Here is a 22,231-nt window from a genome sequence, read left to right on the forward strand (position 1 = left end):
GTAACGATATTTTTAGAGAAATTTTAACTCTTATGGTTATGAAATTATAAAATTATAAATATTATATTATTTTTACATAAAATATTAAATATATATTATATTAAAATAAAAACATTATTTTATTAGTACCGATTCAACCATAATTTAATTGCAGGTAAATTGTTAAACTTTAAATTAGTATTTCCACTAGTTTAATAGCTCGTCCAGTTTTAAAAATATTAATAAATGTATATATTATTATATGATAATAAAATATAATTATTAATTAAAATAATAATAAAATTATAATATATATATATATATATATATATATATATATATATATATATATACACACACGTATATTCACCCTACAAGCTAAAAATTGTTGCTATAAGTCAATAACTTTTACGTAAAATGACAGTTAAAACTCCTATAGTGATAGTCAAATAGTCGTTGCTATATACCTCTCATAATGGAAGGGTCGATGTCCGTGGATCAATGTCATGTTTACATATACAGATTTTTGTCTGTCATCACAAGTCTATTTTTTGGCACCAGGGCTATATAAGTCATTAGGCTATGAGACAACGACCTTAGGCTTCTAATTTTTTAGGATATAGAATCAAAAGTTGGTGAAAAACGTAAAATTTATAGAAAATTTTATTTTGATGAAAATATTAGTAATGAGATCACACATTCATTCAAAGAATCTTTTCGTAATGAGTATTTTTTATACATATTAGATCAATCAATTAATTCTATTGAGACACGATTTGAACAATTTTTACAATATGAGATTATTTTTTGTTTTTTATTTGATTCCAAAAAAATTAAAGCTTTTGATGAGGATGAATTAAAAAAATATTGTATTAATCTTGAAATTTTTTTAAGGTTTAATGAATACTCTGATATTAATAGTCTTGATTTATTTTCAGAATTGTAAGTATTAAGAGAAATGTTAAGAGAAGAAATTAACACACCAATAGAAGTATTGAGTTATATTAAAACTTTAGATTCTTTTCCAAATGTTTACATTGCATATAAAATTTTATTACTGCTGAAAGAAGTTTTTCAAAATTAAAATTGCTTAAATCATATCTAAAATCAACAATATTATAAGATAGATTGAATGAGTTAGTTATTTTATCTATTGAAAGTGAAGTGTTAGAATTGTTTGATTATAAAACTCTAATAAATGATTTTGCAGCTAAAAAAGCTACAAGATTAATATAAAAATTAGTATTTTATGTAATATACTAAGTCTCTTTAAAATTCTTGTAAAAAATAGACCCCTTTAACATTTTCGTCTTAGACCCCAAAATGCTTTTACAGAATCCTTGGGATTGATATCCTATATCTTTACGGTAAATGCAACGGATATTTGAATAACAAGGTAATACAACATTAATAATAACTTAATTGCTTCTCAAAGTGTATTTAGTTCACAGCAATTAGTTAAAAAAAACACCATCCAAGTTTATATAAATGGTCAAAGCTTGTTATAACAACAACTTTTGATGCTTTTGTTAGAAACATCAAACATGCGTTAGTAAAAACAAATTGAACACTTATATAAAAAAATGCATTGGATTCTTAGTATAAAACTTTTTTATATCAAGTCCATTTTATATACACGTTTGTTCTTTTACAACGTGTAGTGATGTGGAAAAATTGTAAGTGCCCATTAATAATATCGTTCTTTTTTTTACAGGACCGTACATTTGGCTAAGTGAAATCACAATTTTAGATATAATTAAAATGGATAAAATAAGATTTGCAATTGAAAATTGATTTTAGTAAAAATGAAAATTAAGAATTAATTATAGAAGCAAGAAGACAATTTATAACGATTAAAATTCAAATTGTCAAAAACTTGTAGGAATCAGATTTCACACTATGACAATTTATAACGATTAAGCATAATTTAATTTTGAAATATTAATTAAAAAATATTTTTTAAATTTATTAATTTATAAATATAAAATATTGATAATTTTAATTAAGGTTGTTTTGGTGACCATAACCAGTGATCCTTTTAAACCGACATCAACCAAGACTATTTTTCGTTCAACATCAAATATGATTTTTTGTCAAAGTATGTCGGGAATATTTGTCAGCTAACGTCAGTCGGGGCTATTTTTCGACTAACATTGGTTAAGTCTATTTTTCAGTCGATGTTAACTAGGTTTTATTACCAATGTCGGTTAGGATTTCTTTGGCCGACACCGGTTAGGGTCTTTTCGAATGGTATTGACCAAGGTTATTTTTAGCCAACGTCGGCCTAAAAAATCCTAATAGAAATTGACAAAAAAATCTATCCAATATTGGCTAAAAAATAGGTTGGTCGATGTCGACCAATAGAACCTATCCTATATCGATCGAAAAACATCATTGGTCAACGTTGTCCAAAAAATTTCTAGTCGAAGTTGACTAAAAAATAGCCCTGACCAATGTCGGACAAAGAACCCTACCCAACATCAGCTATAAAATAGTCTTGGCTAATGTTGGCTAAAAAATAGCTCTGACCGATGTCGACCGAAAAAAATCTAGTGGATGTTGAATGTAAGAATCTAGTTGATGTCGACTAAAAATAGTCATGTCTGGTGTCGTTCAAAAATACCTAGTTGGTGTTAGCAGAAAAAATCCTAACCAACATCAACCAAAAAATCGAGCTAATGTGGTTATGAAATAGCTCTGGCTGATGTCAGCCAGAAAACCCTAGTAAATGTCAGCAAAAAAAATCCTAACCGACGTCAGCTAAGAAAATCTAGTTGACATCAACCAAAACACCCTAGCTAACATCGGCTAAAAAACAACCCTAGCCAATATTGGCTAAAAAAATAGCTTTGGCTAATGTTGACTAGAAAAACCTAGCTGACGTTGGTTGGAAAAATCTAGCTGACGTCGGCTGAAAAATCCTAGCAAGTGTCTACTCAAAAGTTAGTCATGACCGATGTTAGTAGAAAAAATCTAGCCAACGTTGGCAAAAAAAAACATTGGTCAACATCAACTAAAAAAACCTGGATGACAACGGCCAAAAAAATCTTTGGCCGATGTTGTAACATCTCATCTTTCGTAAATAAATTAAAAGGCTTTTTAGTAAAAAGAAAATAAAGTTTTAGAAAATGGTGAAGTTTTTATAATTAAATAAATAAAGAGAAATAGTTGTATTAAAATAATGGTTTGAAGAAAAAAATATATTTGATTTATTTATTTGATAGGAAATAAAATAGAATTTATTTTTATAAAATAATAAAAACAAATAAATAGAGTAAATAATAGGCTATGAGTATCCTATCTATAAATAGAGACATCTTAGGTCAATTTTCAGACTCACGATACTCTTTGCACCTCCTTTTCCTCTCAATTTCGTTTTTCCTTCTCCTCTCAAAACCCTCTCTTTTTCTTGCACATCACCAAACCTATCTCAGGAAAATGACGATCTCGGATTTATTCACCGTTGGATCATCATGAAATTTGAGCACCAGGTTTGAAACGCATTTCCAAACATTATAACCGTTGGAAATTTAGATAAAATGTCTGAGTTGAGAGAAATACCCTCTGCATGTAGCTTTTTCTTTTCCCACAAAACCCCAAAATTATCTCAATAAAACCACGATCTTGGACTCGTTAACCGTTGGATTATCATGAAATTTTGATATATGGTTCGAGTTTCATTTCCGCACATCTACACGGTTGGGATTCGAAAAATAACATCTGCGGATGGAGAACTACTCATCACACGTAGACAATGGAATGAAAGCTTCAATCCCTTCTCTTTCTCTCTAACGTATGGGGACCTTATTAGAGAAGTCAGAGGAAAAACTTGAGAAATCTCAGGAAACCACTAGAGATGCCATTATTGCTGTCACAATACACACGTGAGCCCGCTTAGAAGTAAGAGATGAGTTTATCGCAATTGAGGTTAGAATGAACATGTGTAGGGATCCTTAGAGGATTAAATTGAGGTTTATTTTTGGGTGTTTATTGAATTATAATTTTTCCTTTATGATTATAAATACGATATTGATGTCCTGATGCAAATTGGTTGATAAAATTGAGTGTTCTTGATGTTTTTTTTATATACCTATGATATTGATTAATTGATTTTGATATAATTGCGTGAAATTATTTGAGAGGTTTTACTCCCCATGTTGTGATAAACCTTTTGTATAAATTGTTATATTGGGATTATGAATTGTGATTGTAATTGTATATAAGTGATAAATTGAATATATGATGAATTGTAGAATAATATATTACCTTGAGATGATAATATTGTTATGAAGATTGAGTATAAGTGCAAAGTTGAATGTGTTAAATTGCGAGATACAAGGACACATAAGATGGTTGATTGTGACATAATGAGATGTGAAGTTGTGAACATGAGTTTTAGTTGTGAATAAATGTGTGTGTTTAACACTTGATGTGACAATAATTGTGTGGTGAGCTGTGAATTATACAATAACCCGACCAGTGTTTATATTGAGAAAAATGTTTATGCGCAGTGTTAAAGAGAAAGTGTAGGCCCCTAGTTAGGAACCAGTGTTAAATTGTAGCGCAATGTGTTAAGTGTGTTTGAAACACGAGTGCGAGGTTGTGTGTATTGTATAATTCATGAGCAGTGCCTGCTTATGATATTATTGTTAAAATCGAGAATAAATACAAAGTTAAACATGTGTTAATTTGTGAGATACATGTAAACCTGTGACGATGGATTGCGACATTATGAGATGTTAAATTGTAGACATGATATTTGGTTATGAATAAGTGTGTGTGTTTAACACTTGATATGACAATAATTGTGTTGGGAGCTGTGAATTATACAATAACCTAACCAATGTTTATATTGAGAAAAGTGTTTATGCGCAGTGTTAAAGAGAAAATGTAGGTTCCTAGTTATGAACCAGTGTTAAATTGTAACACAATGTGTTAAACGTGTGTTGAAACATGAGTGTGAGGTCATGAGTATTGTATCATTCATGAGCAGTGTTTGCTTGTAAAAATTATTTTAGGGGTTGGACCTGAATCAGGAAGGTGAGACCCTAACGGATTTTTCAGAGTCTAGGCCTTGGGGGTAAAGACACTTGATTTAAGTGCTCCTTTTAGCCTATGTTGATCCCATATGATTGGAGCATTCTCGCAAAACGGAGTGACCCTGACTGGTCACCTTATGATTTTACTTAGTGAGAGTGACCTAACATATCCATTGTGTGGTGTGTCTTGTTATGTACTCCTAAGCGCCCCAGGGTGATTTTTCACTAACATGATACCACATTACATATAGGCTTAAGTCTTAGTGTATCTGTTGCATAACGCTTGTGTATTGATTGATATTGATTGATTTAGTGATATTGTGTTTTGATCATTGAGTATGTGAATGTTGTGAAAACGAATGAAACATGTGGTGTTGTGATATGATGTTGTGTGACAAAGTGGTGAAATAATGTGAACTATGCTTAAGTAAGTTGTATTTTGTTTATATGATATTTATACCTATATGTTGTCTTGTTTCTCTACTAATTAGGAATGTAATGACTCACTCCCCATGTGTTGTTTGTGTTTGGATCCTGTGATGATCTCAAACTTTGTGTTCAGGGGAGTAGATGACAAGGTGAACTGCTTTTAGGAATCTTGTGCTGAAGGACGTCGAGACACAATGCTATGATATGATGTGATATTGGGGCATAAGTTTCTATATTAATTGCATGAAGTCTTGAACGACCTTATTTTAAGCCGAGATGATTTTAGTATTTATTGGAAGAGTCATTTTATGATGTTAGAAAAGTGAATGTGAGCAATTTACCATTTTGAAAGGCTTTTATTTAAATGTGTTTTAAGAATTTTTAATTAATTATAATTTATTATTCCTTATATTATTAGTACATATATGTATGGGGTAGAGGGTGTCACAGACGTTAGCAAAAATTTCCCATGACTGATGTCAGTGAGAAAATTACCGTAACCAAGATCATCTAAAAAAAATCTTAGTTGATATCAGAAAAAAATAGCTTTGGTTGATATCATACAAAAAAATTTTGACTGAAAAAACCTTGGTCAACGCCAGTGAAAAACAACTTATGTCAATATCGGCCATAAAAACTTTGGTCACCCGTAGTTGTGAGTGTTGAGCAAGAAAGAGTCGCAAGCAAGAACGTGAGTTAGAGTGAACATCTCCGAAAAAAGAATTTCAAATTCTATATTTTTTTAGAGAATTTGAAATCCCATTGTTTTAGTCAATCAAAATGATTCATAAAAATACCAAAAGTTAAATCTCCTTTCAAATCCAAACAAGCTATTTTATCATGAATCATTTTAAATTATTTGAAAAAAAATGTACTCCTTTGCTGAATTGCTTCATCCAAACACAATTTCTGAGTAAATGGGCTTCTAGATGTGGAATTTTATTAGTGATTCTTTCAGAACCATAGCTTGTCATATGAGTCTGAATTTCATATTTCCATATGTGAAAAGGAGTATAAATATCTTCATAGACTAGACGCTCATTAATGAGTACAGCATCTTCAGAATTGTAACCTTCCCATGGCATATAAGCTTTTAAGACATTTTTTCCCAAAGTGAGTTCGCCGTCAACTATAGCAGCACCATCCGCTGGGTATAAGAAGTGAAAGAGGGGATCATTTGTTTCTTGACTTCATCGATTTGCCCTAGATATCAATAGACTCATAAATGATTTTTTATTCAAAACCAATTAAAATTAAAAAAGAAGGGAAAGTGTACGAGAAAATTATCTCTCTCTATATATAGATAGATAAATGATAAAGGCCTCGAGGGTCCATCCCATCCCTAAAAATGCTATGAGGAGTTGGGAAATGGTTGAAGTAGTTGAATAGGAGGATCGCTATGACTATAACTCTTGGTAAATTTAGCAAAGATAAAAATGATTTATTTGATATTATGAATGACATAGTATTATGTATATTTCATGGTTTCTTCTTTTTTTTTTCTAAATTCTCTTTAATATTTTTTATCAACAATATTTTTTCTAAAAGTAAAAAATTTATTTATTTTTTACTTTCTTCTATTTGACAATTATATTTAATTTCTTATACACTTTTTAGGCTTCCGTAAGATCACAAACTTTTTCCAATGTTGTTGTTCTTCCTACTTTGTGTTGCGACTTTCTTTTATTATGTTTCTAACATTTTTTATCCTATATTTTTTTATCTTACATGTTATATTTTTTTATTGGGTTTTATAAATTAGAATTGAAGGAGTAATAAATACTTAAAATAAGTTCGTACCTTTTATAAAATAATTAACTTATAGAAAAACTAACTTTAAATAAATAAAAACTGATTTCTTTTAGTAATATTTTATTAGATTTATAATTTCTATTTTGTTAATGATATACATCTATACTCAATTAACTTTTCTAGTAATTTATCATGTCTTATTTATTTAACCAAGTATTTTTTAGGATTTTTTCATGTGTGAAATATTTTGAATAACAGGCTTTGATTATAATAAAATTTTATTTTCACTTAACTTAAATAATTTTTTTTTTACTTTTTCTCCTTTTACTACCGGTCTTTAGATGCTTATGTGTTAATTGTACTTGTTGATTAGTATTTCCTATGCTCAACACAATCTATATATTTCTTTTTGCTTATAAAAATATTAGTTATATATTAATTTTTTTTTTATAAATGTAATGCATGCAAATTTTGAAATATTTTTAAGTCATGACTTTTTTTATACCTCTATCTAAAATTCCTGACTCTGCCCTACTTGTGCTCTTACAAGTTCCTATTGAAGGCAAATTAAACTAAGATAACCTTCTTTCTTTCTCAAGCATGGAGGTGTATCTAACCAAATTGACCCCTACTCTCATGACAACTATATTTAATTAGACCATTTGAGTACTTTGTTAATTTATTTGTTTCTCTTAGGACTTAACCTACTCTGGTGGTTTTACACCTAAGTTCCTTCTTATGATTTTAAAATTATGGGTTCTCTCAGTACTTTGTTAAAAGTAGGTAAATTTTAATATATAACATTTGTTATCATCACAACATTAAATAGGAATATAGCTTCTGTCTTTAGTTCCAACATATAATAATTTAATTAAAAATCTTACATATATAATTATATATTTTTATAAATTATTAATTTAATTATTAAAACATACTAAATACATGAAGTTGAGCCCTAACTATATTAGCTAGATGATTATATATGTTGTTAATGTTGTTTGGTTGTAACTTATGTTTGAATGATTTAAGGTTAAGTTTTGGATGTTTTTAATTGTGTTATATTTGAGTGACTTAAAGTTATGATTGGATGAATTCTGAGTGAATTTTCAATTTAGTTAGCAAATTTTTATTAATATTTTTTTATATTAATTTATTGACATTACACATGAGTAAAGTACGGTGGGTAACGAGTCGGGTATATAGTGTTAGATTATAAGTTCTTTTATATTCATTATTTCTTATTTGTATTATTTTTAAGGATAGTTTAATCTTATTACTTATTGTCTTTATATTTTTTTTTCTTTTCACCATTGTTCATTCAGATTTTTATTAGTCTAAAGTCTAGCACCTTCATCTCTCTTTGTTCTCTCTTCTTCCTCTTTTCCTATGAGCAAATGTCATTCATAAATGAAGTTTAATTTTCAGCATTATATAATTATGAAAAAATTTATTTTTTGTTTAATATTATTCAATGCATTATACTCCATCCGTCCATTCTTAAATATAAGATTATTTTTTTTCAAATTTGTTTGTCCTCTTTTTTCAAATTATTTTTTGCATTAATTATTTTTTGACTAAAATACCTTTGATTACTTTAGAATAAATGTTATGAATTAAAAAGATAAATTCATTCTTTCTTATAAGGATTGGATAATAAGACTAGAAGCCATGAAATCATTAATTAGGTAGAGAATAATTAAGTGGAAAGGAAAAGATGATGAGTTTCAATAATTTTAAGGTTAGTTTTAAAAAAATAATAAAGATTGCTAACAAATTTAATGCTTAACTAAATTAACCAACAATTAATTAAAAGCAGATTATATTTAAGGACAGAGGGATTATTAAAAACAAACATAAGTTTAACAGACCCACGTATCCAAGACAGTTAGAGGAAATGATCAAATTATATTGTTCTCCAGTATTATCGTGGAAGACTCACTATTTAATTTAGATATAATTTATTGTAAATATAAAATTTTTACAAAAATCTTTCAATAATACTAATAGATTATTAATTTTAGAGTTTTACTTTCCTATAACTATTATAATTAAACATAGGAAAACAATAATATATGTCATACAATATTAGTTTTAGTTCAAAAAGAGTAATTATTTTAGTTTTTTTAATGTAATATTAATTATTTTTTATTTATATTTTTCATAATATTAGGGGTGAATAAGAAAATCTATAAATAAATTAATGATGATTTAAGATTAATTTTATAAAATTATTACTTTTTTCATTTATTTGTTACAACAACGTAAGACCATAATTATTTTGAGAAGAAAAAAATAATAAGAAATTTACATTACCCTTGACTCAAAAGTTAGTCTCACTATTATATTTGAAAACTATCTACTCAATCATTAAAGAAAAAAACTCCAGCCAAGCAGTGTTGAATGATACGATGATCAACTTGTTTGCAAAAAATAATTAAATAACACAACAATTGGTTAAAAAAAAAAGAATGGAAAGGTATCATGGGGGTTGGGGGGAAGGAAATAAATGGTAGATGATCGACTAACTCTTTTGTTTCTATTCATCCAAACAATACATTTTTCAAGCATGTGATTTTTTCAAACAGTGTAATAAAGCGGGAACTCAAAAATCGAGTTGTCAATTACCTTGCATGCAAAGTCTCTTTGCTAATGGGAAGAGAAAAATAACTGACGACCTCAACACATAATGCCTAGATATATGCTATGGAAAATGAAAACGTAGTTTAATCTTCTAGTCACATGCTTTACTATTTATTTATTCATTAATTTTTTAAAACTATTGGTTATATTCCTGTATTTTTTCTTCTCCTTTTCTCTCTCATTTTCTTTTTACTTTGTTTTTCTTTTCTCGATCGTTATACATTACTTTTTTTTTTCTGTTTTTTTTAATCTCATACACCCTAAAAGGGTGTACTTTTTATATTGATTATTAATTATAGTCGCCTTCATAGAAATGGTACAACTACAACTATTGTCTCGTGATGCATTCAGCTAATTATGTTTGGTAGGTCAAATAAGAGATTGGGGATTGATTGATTTGTCCCTCTCAAGTGAACATGCGAGCGAGTGGGGCAAATTAAATAAGTGCCTTCCATTGATGACAGTGGCTCGGTGAGCACCACCCTTGCCTATCCACTTGGGAAAATAAAAGGCATTACTATGAATATTTTACATTCTTTTATTTCATTTTTAGTTTCCAAACTTATGCTCCATTTTCTTTTGTTAGTTGCCATTACCAAAATTACACTGCTTTCAAAAAAATCATGTTAACATATTTGGTAGTGGAGTATAACTGTATAAGCACCATATAGTTTCTTAACCAATTAATTTGGATTAGGTTGGATTTTTGTGAAATTTTTTGGAGACAAGATAACCTAAATTGAATCAAATCAATTTAGAAAAAGGTTGGTTTGCATTGATAGTTGAGTTATATTTTATTTTACAGCTGACTGCGTCAAAAAAATGTAAAAAATAAAATAAAATAAAAAATTAAATTGGGGGAACAATTGAAGACATTCCAGGCTTCCCCAATCTCACTCATTGATCTCATAGGCGTTGTGTTCTTGGACTTCGGCTACAAGATTAGATCAAGAGGAAAAATCAAGCATTTATGGTGGTCTTCTATAATATCCTCTCCGATAACAGTTTTAAACTTTAAATACTACAGTATATTAATGTTATGTTATGTGTATGACAAGTGTTAGAATATATTAGAAAAATACGATTAATAAAATAATAAAAGTTTGATATAATATATTCTTTGTTCCTTAAAAATATTATATTGGTTTTAATTTTAATAAAAAATTTATTTGGTTTTAATCTTTAAAATTTGGAAAAAAAAATAATGTGTTTCTTGTGACTTGTGAGAGATTGAAATAGCCTTTTTCACTATATATAAAAATTCAAAATAAATTAATAAATTAATAAATTAATAAATAAATATATGTCGATATAAATTTTATATAAATGTAGTATTAGACTTAAATATGTTAAAATCCAAGAATATTGGTATAAATAAAGTTTAATAAAGAGATAGACTTAAAGCAATTAAGAAAAGATTAATTAAATTATTTAAATACTTAGGAATTTGTATTAAAAGATAAAATATAACTTCTAGGGAATAAAAGACGAAAACACGCAAAAAAATCATAATTAATATAAAATTTAATGTGTTATAATAAGTTCAAAAACTTTTTCATTAATAATATATGTTTTTTATCATTGTAAAATTACTAAAGTTTATTTTTCAATATATGTGACTTTTTGGTCTGAAATTAAGTTTTGATGAATCCAAATCCATGTGGCCTTCTTTTGAATTTAAATTTTTAAATATAATTTTCTTACCGTTAAAAATTATCACAAATTAAAGAAAAAAAAAAATCAAAGCACAATTTGTTGGGGTTAAAAACCACCACAAATTATAGGATTTTAAAAAAAATGCAAGAAATCCCTTTCGGTAGCAACGCCTCACTGCCTACCTCTAGGAAAATAAAAAAATTAAAATCAATCCAGATCAAGAATAAGAAAAAAAAACACAAATTAAAATCAAACCCAACTCATTCATCTGCTCAAATAACTACAAGACCTCATCTCCATTGGTGTTATTTGCTTAGTTGTACATCATTAACAAGAATCCATATTCTTGTTGGGCATATGATCAAACACCCTACACCCATGGCAATTTTGCAAACAACAACACCAACCACAACCATGGTAGTCTCATCAAAGATTTCCCTCCCAGCAACACCAACCACAAGCATGGTAACAACAACCTCAATGTTTCAACCACAGACCCATCACCCTAACCCTCCTCCTTTCAATCAATTTTTTTCCATAACCATCAACCTCACCAACACAATGTTACGAATACAGAGACGAAGCAGACCTCACAGTTGCAGGAAAGATCATAACAACGGTGGCGATGACCAAGGAGTAAGAGACTAAGATGATGACTGTTTGGCAAGCACAGGGGAGGAACGAAAAATGGTGTTGTTGAGGGATGAGAAAAGATGGTGGTGGAGGAGTGGCCAGAGGTGAAGGAGCGATGGGAATCCAACAAGACGCTAGTGTAGGAGGGGGTGACATTCGTGAAGTTGGATTGTGACAAGAAAAGAAAAGAAAAACATATTTGATGAACAAAATCAATTGAATAACAGATCTATAAGGCTCTTTTACAAGCTTTGGGACCCAATTAAAGAAAGAGAAAAACACAAATCTAATGAACTTAAAAAAACTTGTAACCCAAGTATCAACACCAATAATACACATCGAATGAAATCAAAAGTTTTAACTCCAAATTCGAAGATTTAGATTTGAATAAATCTTCAACTCAAGATTTAAATTCATAAACCCAACCACTAAGAAATTTAATTGTGTTGTATAACCAAACCTAACCTTAATCGTGAAAGATTTTCACTGCAAATGATGATTGCTCTACCAATAATCTTGACCAACTTCTCATTTCCTCCACCATCTTCTTAGGTCTGTTCATCGGTAGGGTCTTCTGTAATACCCCGATCGAATCACACCAGAATGCAAGGGATCCAGAGGCTTTGCAAATATGAGACTATACAACTGAGGATAACTTAAAAGAATTAATTGTTACTACCTATACCAACTAGATGCATCTACCTTTCGGTAGCCCATCACTTAATAACTTCATAGTCAAGCATGCTTGGCTTGGAATAGTTATGGGATGAGAGACCTTCTCAGAAGTTTTTTGAAAAACGTGTGAGTGAGGATAAAATGTAACATCCCAATTTTTGTAATCTAGATTAAAAAGGATTGATATTTATAAATAAATAAATTTTTAGAAAAATGATGAGATTTTATAAATAAATAAATAAGGAGATATAATTATTAATTAAAATAATGATTTGAGAGAAAATAAAAAGGGTATTTCATTTATTTGTTTGATAGAAAATAAAATAGAGTTTGTTTTTATAAAATAAATAAATAAATAAATATAGAACAAATAATAGGCTGAGTACCCTAGGTATAAATCGTTATGTTAAGTCAGATGCCTCTTTTTGGCCTCATTTTCATTTTTCCCCTTCTCCTCTCAAAACCCTTTCTTTTTCCCGCAGCCCACCAAACCTGTCTTAGAAAAACGACGATCTCGGGCTTATTCACCGTTGGATCGTCGTGAAATTTGAACACCACGTTCGCAACCCAATTCCTAGCATTCTCACCGTTGGGAATTTTGATATTATGTCCGAGCTTAGAGGAAAACCCTTCGCATTGTAGCCTTTTATTTTCCCGCAGAAACCCAAAACTGTCTCGGTAAAACTACGATCCCGAATTAGTTAACCGTTGGATTTTCATGAAATTTGGATATGTTGTTTGAAATTCAATTGCGCAAACTTCCACTGTTGGGATTTTCGAGATAATTTTCATGGAGGGAGAAAAAGGAATCGCATGAAGACAGTACAAGTGGAGGTTTCAATCTCTTCTCCGTCTCTCTGACGTTTGGGAATTCTATCGAAGCAGCTGGAGGAATAACTGAAGGAATCTCAGGGAACCGCTAGAAATGTTACTATCGCTAGCTGAAGACACGTGAGTCCGCTCAGAGGTAAGGGATGAGTTTATCGCAATTGGGGGTTAGAATGAACATGTGTAGGGATCCTTAGAGAACTAAATTTGGGTTTATTTTGGGATGTTTATTGAATTATAATTTTTCTTTATGATTATGAATACAATATTATTGTGTTCTATGTACCAATTGATGTCCTTATGAGAATTGATTGATAAACTTTAGTGATCTTGATGTCTTTGTGTTAACCCATGATTTTGATTAATTGATTTTGATACAATTGTGAGGAACTATTTCAGAGGTTTTACATTCCATGTTGTGATAAAATCTTTTGTATAAATTGTTACGTTGAGGTTGTGAAATGATGATTCAAACTGTGAGTATGTGATAAATTGAACATGTGACGGATGATGAAATACATGTGTATTGAGATGAGATGTGTGTATTGAGTTGTGAATTATGAACTGTACAATCACACAATTGTAAGACCCTTTAAGGGCGACGAGTATTGTGATAGGATCCACTGTGGGAACCTGACGAGTTAAAATGATTTTGAAAACAATTGAGTAGATGTGTGTATTGCATAGTTCATAGGTAAAGTGTATATGATTCATGAGGTGTGATAACATGTTAAATTGAGATTATACCATTGTGATTGGGATTAAGTGTATGTGATAAATTGAGTATGTATATGATTGAGATATATATGTGCATTGAGTTGTGAACTATGAATTGTACAATCACACGATCATAAGTCCCTTCAAGGGCGACGAGTTAATGCTAAGTCCCTTTTAGGGCGACGAGTTGATGTTAAGTCCCTTTTAGGACGACGAGTTGATGTTAAGTCCCTTTTAGGGCGACGAGTTAATGATAAGACCCTTAAAGGGCGACGAGTTAAAATTATTTTGAGAACAATTGATGAGTCGTGTGTTTTGTACAATTCATAGATAGAGTCTGTGTGCTAAAATATTTTCTGGGTTGGACCTGAATCAGGAGGGAGAAGCCCTGACGGACTCTTCGGAGTGTAGGCCTTGGGGGTCACACGGTTTGAGTGCTCCTTTAAGCCTATGTTGATCCCATATGGTTGGAGCATTCGCAAAACACTGTGACCCTGATTGGTCTCCCTACGATATTACCTAGTGAGAGTGACTTGACTTACTATTGTGTGGTTTGTCTTGTCATGTACTCCTAGGCGCCCGACGAGGTTTTTCACTGACATGGTACCACATTGCATATAAGCTTGAGTCTTAGCATAACTGTTGCATACTCTTGCTAATTGTTTATTATGAAATTGATGTGTTATTATGTCTTGATCGGAGTGTGTGATTCCTGTGTATTGTGATTGATGATTGAAAGGTGTGATTGATGGATGAAAAGTGTGATTGATGAATGGCAAAGTGATGAAATAATGTGAGATATGCTAAGTAAATTGTACTTGGCTACTATATGTTGTGTTGTTTCTCTCTAGTAGTTAGAAATGTGATAACTCACTCCCGGTTTGCTATTTGTGTTTGGATCCTGTAATGATCTTGAACTTTGTGTTCGGGGGAGCAGATGAATAGGTGGATGACTATGAAGAACCTCATGCTAGAGAACACGAGAACACTACGCTCTGATAGGATGTGACATTAGGATATAGGTTCTATATTAATTGTATGAAACTTAGATGATCTTCCTTGTGTCGAGATGACTTTATTATTTATTTGGACAAGTTTGAATATGATGTAGAAGAAAGTGAATGTGAGCCTTTTACCCATTTGAAAAGCTTGTATTTAAAAATGTTTTAAAAATACTTTTAATTAATATTTGAATTTTTTATTCCTTTATTAATATATATGTGAGGGGTAGAGGGTGTCACATAAAACATGCCAAAAAATATAGTGTTGGTTTGTGGGGTCAATTATTAGTCTTGGAAGCAGACAAAGCTGATTTTTGAGGTCTCAAAAAGTGATACCTATGGAGGGTTTTGACCAACAAGGATGTTGAGTAAAGTGTCACTGTGTGAAGTGCCACAGTGTGAGAGTCATTGAGAAGTTGGAAATCAAGGATGTTACAAATGGTATTAGAGCCTACTAGAGACACTCCAACACCATATACTCCATACCATGTGCGACAAACAAGCATATCTAATTGGCATCACAGATTGAAGAGAGAGAGAGAGAGGGTCAGGGTTTTAACACATGTCATCATCTAATTGGCTAATCTTCCAACTTATGTGTCTCGTCATAAGACACGTAGGTTTGGATTCATCTAAATCTAAATTCACACCCAAAATAACACATCATAATTTCACAGGGATGAAAAACAAACCAAATTTTTTGTAGGAGCTAAATATGAACTTTGTGAATTTTAAAGGGGCGAACGTGGTTATGTAATACCCTAACAAAAGTTATAACTCAGGCTGACAGAGGAAACTCTGTGTAGTGTCATTTGTGCATATGTGTATTTGATTGTAGTGATCATTATGTTTTTAATTATAGACTTTCGTGCTTATTATATATATACACACACAAACAAACACACACACACACACACACACATGCACACACACATGTGTGTGTGATTAGTTTAGTGAAGCTTGACAGAGACATAAAAATTATCTGAGCTAGATTTCCATCTGTACAATAATTGCATTACGCACTGAGTCGCAGTGTAATTTGTCTTTGTGAGGGGTTTACTCTAAGTACATGTATCCTTAGGCAAATTAACACAATAATCTAGGAGGTTAATGCATTAATCTAGACATTTAAGATAAGATTTATCAGTTTTGGCAAAATTAATTTTTACCTTTTTTGCTTATGTCTACTTTATCCATTTCTGGCTAAAATTCAAAACCAAAACCACCCATTTGTGGCAGCCTCTTGCATGTCCCCCATGGCCTAAACAATGGTCATTCATGCTTGACAATCGAGCACATCGCTAGCTTTGCCTTATTTCTCATAATTTCCTCTAAAAAATCACAAACTTGGACCTTCATCCTCTCCATCTTGCATGAGATCTTCAAGGAGGAAGAGACCACCATTTTCTTATTCTTCCAAGTTGCATAGTAGTATCTTGAGACTTCTCTCCAAGCTTTGGTAAGAAACTCTTAAAACTCTCTTTTTCTTCTCATTTATTCATCATTTTACTCCTTGAGCATTTCGTGGAAGCTTCATTAAAGGTAAGGAGATTCTTTCCACTTCTTGAACCTTAATCTTGTTGTCTTTGGAAGCTAGGCTTCAAGGCATGTTGTTTTGATGTTTAAAATTTTGTATCTAATGCCATGATTGGAACTGCATAATATGTTTTTCTTTTGTAAGTTTTAAGGTTAAAAGTGAGTTCTTTGGATGTTAAAACATAAGGTTAGCCTTAACTTTCACTTAAATCAAAGTTTCCTAACAAAAGCTATGAATAAAAACAAGTTTTAGAACATTTTATAAGATAAAATCTGTCCTGAAATTAAAGTGGCAATAGGAGATGTATGGACAAATTTTCTGAAAGTTTTGACCTAAAAATTGAGTTTGTTAGGTATGAAAATATAAGGTAGCTTATAAGATTTGGGAAAAATCGATTCCCTGAGCACCGAGAACACTGAAAAAAAGTTTGGAGCAAAACTTTATAAAACTGGGCGGCAGAGTGATTTTAGATAGTAGACAACTTAACATTGGAATATATGCCTCTAGATAAGTTACCATAAAATAATTTATTTTTTGGAATTGTTGATTTAACTACTATATTATTGCTGAGATAAACTGCAAGATCTTACGACTGATGCATGTTCTAGAATTATGATGATTCTTTACTGATAAAATTATTGAGATCCATGTATATATATTTATTACTATTATTGGCGAATGATAAGTGTCGCAACGTGCCCTGTTGCGGGCGAGCGAAGGTGAGGCTCACGGGTGCGCTTTCCAAAGGAGGAAAGATGCGCAGAGTCACCACCAACGTTTATTTGTGGAAAACGCCGGAAAAACCGAAGGAAACCGGTCAAAATGAAAATTCTAAGTTCGGGAGTTGTATTTACGTTTGAGGAAGGTATTAGCACCTCTCACGTTTGTCTCAAAGGACAACAACCTATTTTTTAGAATTGTGGAAATTGTATTACCTTAACTTTTATTTCTTTTTATTTTTTGAGGTCGACAAAAGTGGGGCTTTTGCTCCTACGTACCCTCCATCGAAAAGGAAATCAGACCTACGTAGTTCTTTCTTATGCGTGAATCAAGTGATTCTTTTTACTTGAAGGGTGATCATTTTAAGGCGTTGGACCTTAAAAATGATCCATTTTACTTGGTAAGAAACTGAAATGATAAACTTTCAAAACCCTATTTTTTGTGGACGAGCTTGACTAGGCGAGTTGATTTTAGCCTTAGTTTCACTTTAGTTATTAGTCAATTCAATTAAGAATGAGAAATCCCAAAGAGAAAACGTCCGATTGATTTTTCGCTTTATTTTACTAAAAGGGTATTTTTTATTATTATATTATTATTTTACCTCTTTTTTGATTTCCAACGTGGTTACGGCATGATCGAACGGTCGGAATTCATTTTAACCGAAATTAACGGATGATACAATTCAAATGTTTGGTGGAAATTTATTTTATTTCTAGATTAGGCGAGAAACGACTTAAATAAATGACTGAAGCACGTCAAAAGGGGGTACGGAAAGTAAATGAAAACGAGAATAAAAATACATGAAACGAAATGTGGACCACCACGGGTACATAGAATGAATTGAAAAGCTCGATTTGAGGTACTTACCCGTTGAAGACTGAAGAAAACGAAGAACGAACGATGAATGTTGAAGAACGGTCGAAAATCTTCACGTAATTACTCACGGAAACGTTATGGAAGCGCCTCGGCTTGGATTTTCTTCACGAAAACAATTTTCCTCAGCAATTTCGAGAGAATAAGAAGTGCCAAGAAGGCTGACCCCTTCTCCCTTCACTCCTCCCCTATTTATAGCAAAATAGGGGAGGAGCTTGCCACCCAGCTCGCCCAGGCGAGCAAGGTTGCTTCCTCCAGAAGCAACAGAAGGCCCAAGTGGGCTTGATTGCTATTTGTACCCCTTTTTTACTAAATGCACCCCCCCTTTACCTTTTTTGGTAATTCTTTTTCCGTAACGTTACGAAACTTTACGAATTTCGTAACGATACTTATTTTCCTTCCGCAAGGTTACGAATCCTTACGGATTATGTATTTACTCTTTTTCAGCTCTTGAAGAAGTTACGAAAACTCACGGATTGCGCAAAGACACCTCTTTTTGATTTCTGTCACATTACGGAATTTTTACGGATCGCGTAAGCCTGCTTCCTTTTGATTTTCGGCACGCCTTGGGACTTCACATATTGTGCAACAAAGGGTGCCAAGTATCTTGAAGCGGTCAATCAATGGTTGTATGTCATCAAATAATAATCCCCGGACAAAATTAGGGTATGACAATAAGACCGACAAAGTGTGAACTCTAGTAAGTTATATCTATGACGTGAGAATTTATATTATGCTATATATCTCTATATTGTTATTTTTATCTGTATGCTTTGTGGTTTGGGTTTAGGGGTGTCTAACCTTCAACATATTACTTGTTATGATTGTAGATGGTTGTAATTATAGTCATTATGTTGTTCGATTGTTTTGTGTGATAAGTGGTCTCTACTGCTTAAGGGTCCACAATTGGTTCCTTGAAGTAGTATGTAGGCCTGAGTCTCGTCTCTCTTTTTTGGTTGTTTGTTTGTACGCGTTTATTGATGCATGTGGCACAAGAGCTATACACACGATGCAGTGGCAACAATCAAGAGGATTGGATAGACAGTAACGAACCAATGGTTCTATTTCTTTTATGAGATGGTGAGATTACGCTGAGAAAGTGGATGATGGATAGAGATATGCTAGGGTATAGTGGGCAGAGAGGTTCGAAGAACCTAGGGGAATTAGCGAGTGGTGACTACTCGACATTTGATGCAGTCATTTGGCACAAGTAACTCACAGGCCTCATTTTGTTACTCTTGAAGGGCTTTGTGGTTATTCTTTTGGAGTTGGGAGCTTGGGGATCAGTGTATGATGTATCCGTTTATGGCACACACTCCCGAATGTCATCCACATGATTTTGTAAGACCATCAAGACTTGAGAGGATTGGTGATAGAGGTAGGGCCTTAATAAGTGATAAGTGTGTTAGTAACGCACTTAGGATCTTGAGAGTGTTTTTTTCTTAGAGAAACAACACATAGTCATTAAGTATTGACTATGCCGAGTACCTCGAGGCATCTATGGCATTTAAGGAGTGGAGGACTCACCCCTACAACAAATAACTTTCAGGTATTGACTATGCCGAGTACCTCGAGGCATCTGTAGGCTTGACATAGCTCACAGAGAGAACGGGTATGGCCTTGCATCGTAACATGGACTACACATTACACCTACCATATTTGAGTCCACTTAGTGCCAGTAGATAGACCAGATCATTGCCCATTACCATAGACTGCACATTGACCTGCTATATCTTATGGGAATTCACATCTCGTGTAAAGCCTTGATACTATGAAGATTATCACTTGTATTTTGGATAGGAAGAGCCACAACATGATTTGGAATTCTTGTTGACTCCAGTGGGTACAATGGGCGGGGCAACATTCGTTAATATAGCGTGGAGCAAGTGCACCCAATGGAGGTTACAGAGGACCAAGTAGACCATTTAGATATGTCGTCTGAGGAGATCGAGGAGTACCGAGAACTTCTGAGGTAGTTGGAGCCAACATCTGAGGAGGAGAGTTATGATTCTTCTAAGGACACGTCTTAGTTAGTTCAGTACTTCTGGTGTGATAAGTGGTTTGCTATTGATTTTGATGTATTTTGAGAGATACCTTTTGCATGGGCGTGTATTTTGTTGTAGTAGGGATGTTAAATGTATTTTTCTTACTATCATACCTTTATCAGTTGTATCCATATATTTCTTTGTGACACTACAGGTTTTATTTTATTAAGGTATGAGAATTGAGTTATTCTATATCTATATTTATTTTAATTTGATGCAATTGTTTAGCATTTTTCGACAAACGTGCTTTCTTTTTTTTTTTTTTAAAAAAAGGAAGATGTTTTTATTTATTTGTAAGTAACAGTTAAAATGAAAGTAACGTGTATTTCTAAAATAAATTAAATTAATTTTTTTAAGCAATATTTTTGGTTTAGGATTTAAGGCTTTACATGCTACAATGTGTTGTTTCACAATGTCACCACAATTTTTCTAAAGCACCAATGTGTTGTTTCACATTCTCCATGATTTCAAAATTGATTTTGATCCACCTCATTGTCACCCCAAACATACACTAATGTCATTAGAGTGAACTTGTTGGTGTGAAATTCCCTTAGTCGTGGTGATGACTAAGTAACAAGCGATGATTACTTTAAGTGATTGACCCAAGGAAGGGACTCTGTTCCTTGGTTGGGTTCTTGATCCACTTCAAAAAGCTTTCTAGTAGTTGAGGAACTAAAGTTTGTAAGTTAGGCTACTCCTATGTGAAATTGTGGTAGAGGGAAGCGATAAATGGCTAAAAGCAATTAAAGACTTGAATGAATAGGTGAAATAAGGAAAATAATAGGCAGAAAATAAATGGGTTTGGTGTATTGATGTTTGTGTGTTTTCTACAATGTGATAGGTCTTATTTTTAATGATCAATTAAAGGTTACATTATTTAAAGTATTACTCAAAATCCCTACAATCTAGGAGATCATGGTCATCATCTCATTAACCGTTGTCTTGCCCTTTAAGTTATTGTCCATGTCATCTGAGATGATCCACACATTACCCAAAGCAGCCGTCCCCAGTCATTTTACCAATAAACCCGAACTTAGCCACATCAGCAGCCCTAATCAGTTTCCTTGTACTAACTATATCCAATCAGCGACTATTGTTCTCACAACTAACTTTTTAGGTGTTAATAGAACTTTATGAAAAAAAATGCATGAAGTATTGGTATTTGAAATGGATTAAGATATTTATGGGGTTTTTTTAACACTATTTGGTCTCTAAGATAGATTGTAACTGTTGGGGTATCCCTTGTATCCTTTTAATGAAATTGTTTGTTGACCAAGAAAAAATATGGGGGTTTCGCTGCTACTCATTAGTGTGGTCACATTTCACTTAGGTGTTACCATGCACCAAAAGTCACTAAAATTATCAGTTAAAAGGATGCATGTCATCTTCTACTTAATAGTATCACTCACATAGAATTCGAAATACTTGACTAGAACTCAAATTCTTCATTGTTTGGACTGGATCCTTGGATTGATTAGTTGTTTAGCCTTCCATGAACATCACCAGTAGAAGAGCAACAAAATTTGTGCAAGAAAGGAGAAGAACAAAGTGTGAATGTATGTGTATGAAGATTTTGATGATGCCAAGACAGAAATAACACAAGTTTTATTTAAGTCCAAATCAAGACCAAGAAAACAAAGATCAAGAAGAAAGTTAAATGTTAGTCTAACTTTGTTAAAAAAGTCTCTTAGTGATTGCAAAGGTTTG

This window comes from Glycine max, chromosome 1 (genome assembly GCF_000004515.6).
Source record: "Glycine max cultivar Williams 82 chromosome 1, Glycine_max_v4.0, whole genome shotgun sequence".
Classification (NCBI taxonomy): Eukaryota; Viridiplantae; Streptophyta; class Magnoliopsida; order Fabales; family Fabaceae; genus Glycine; species Glycine max.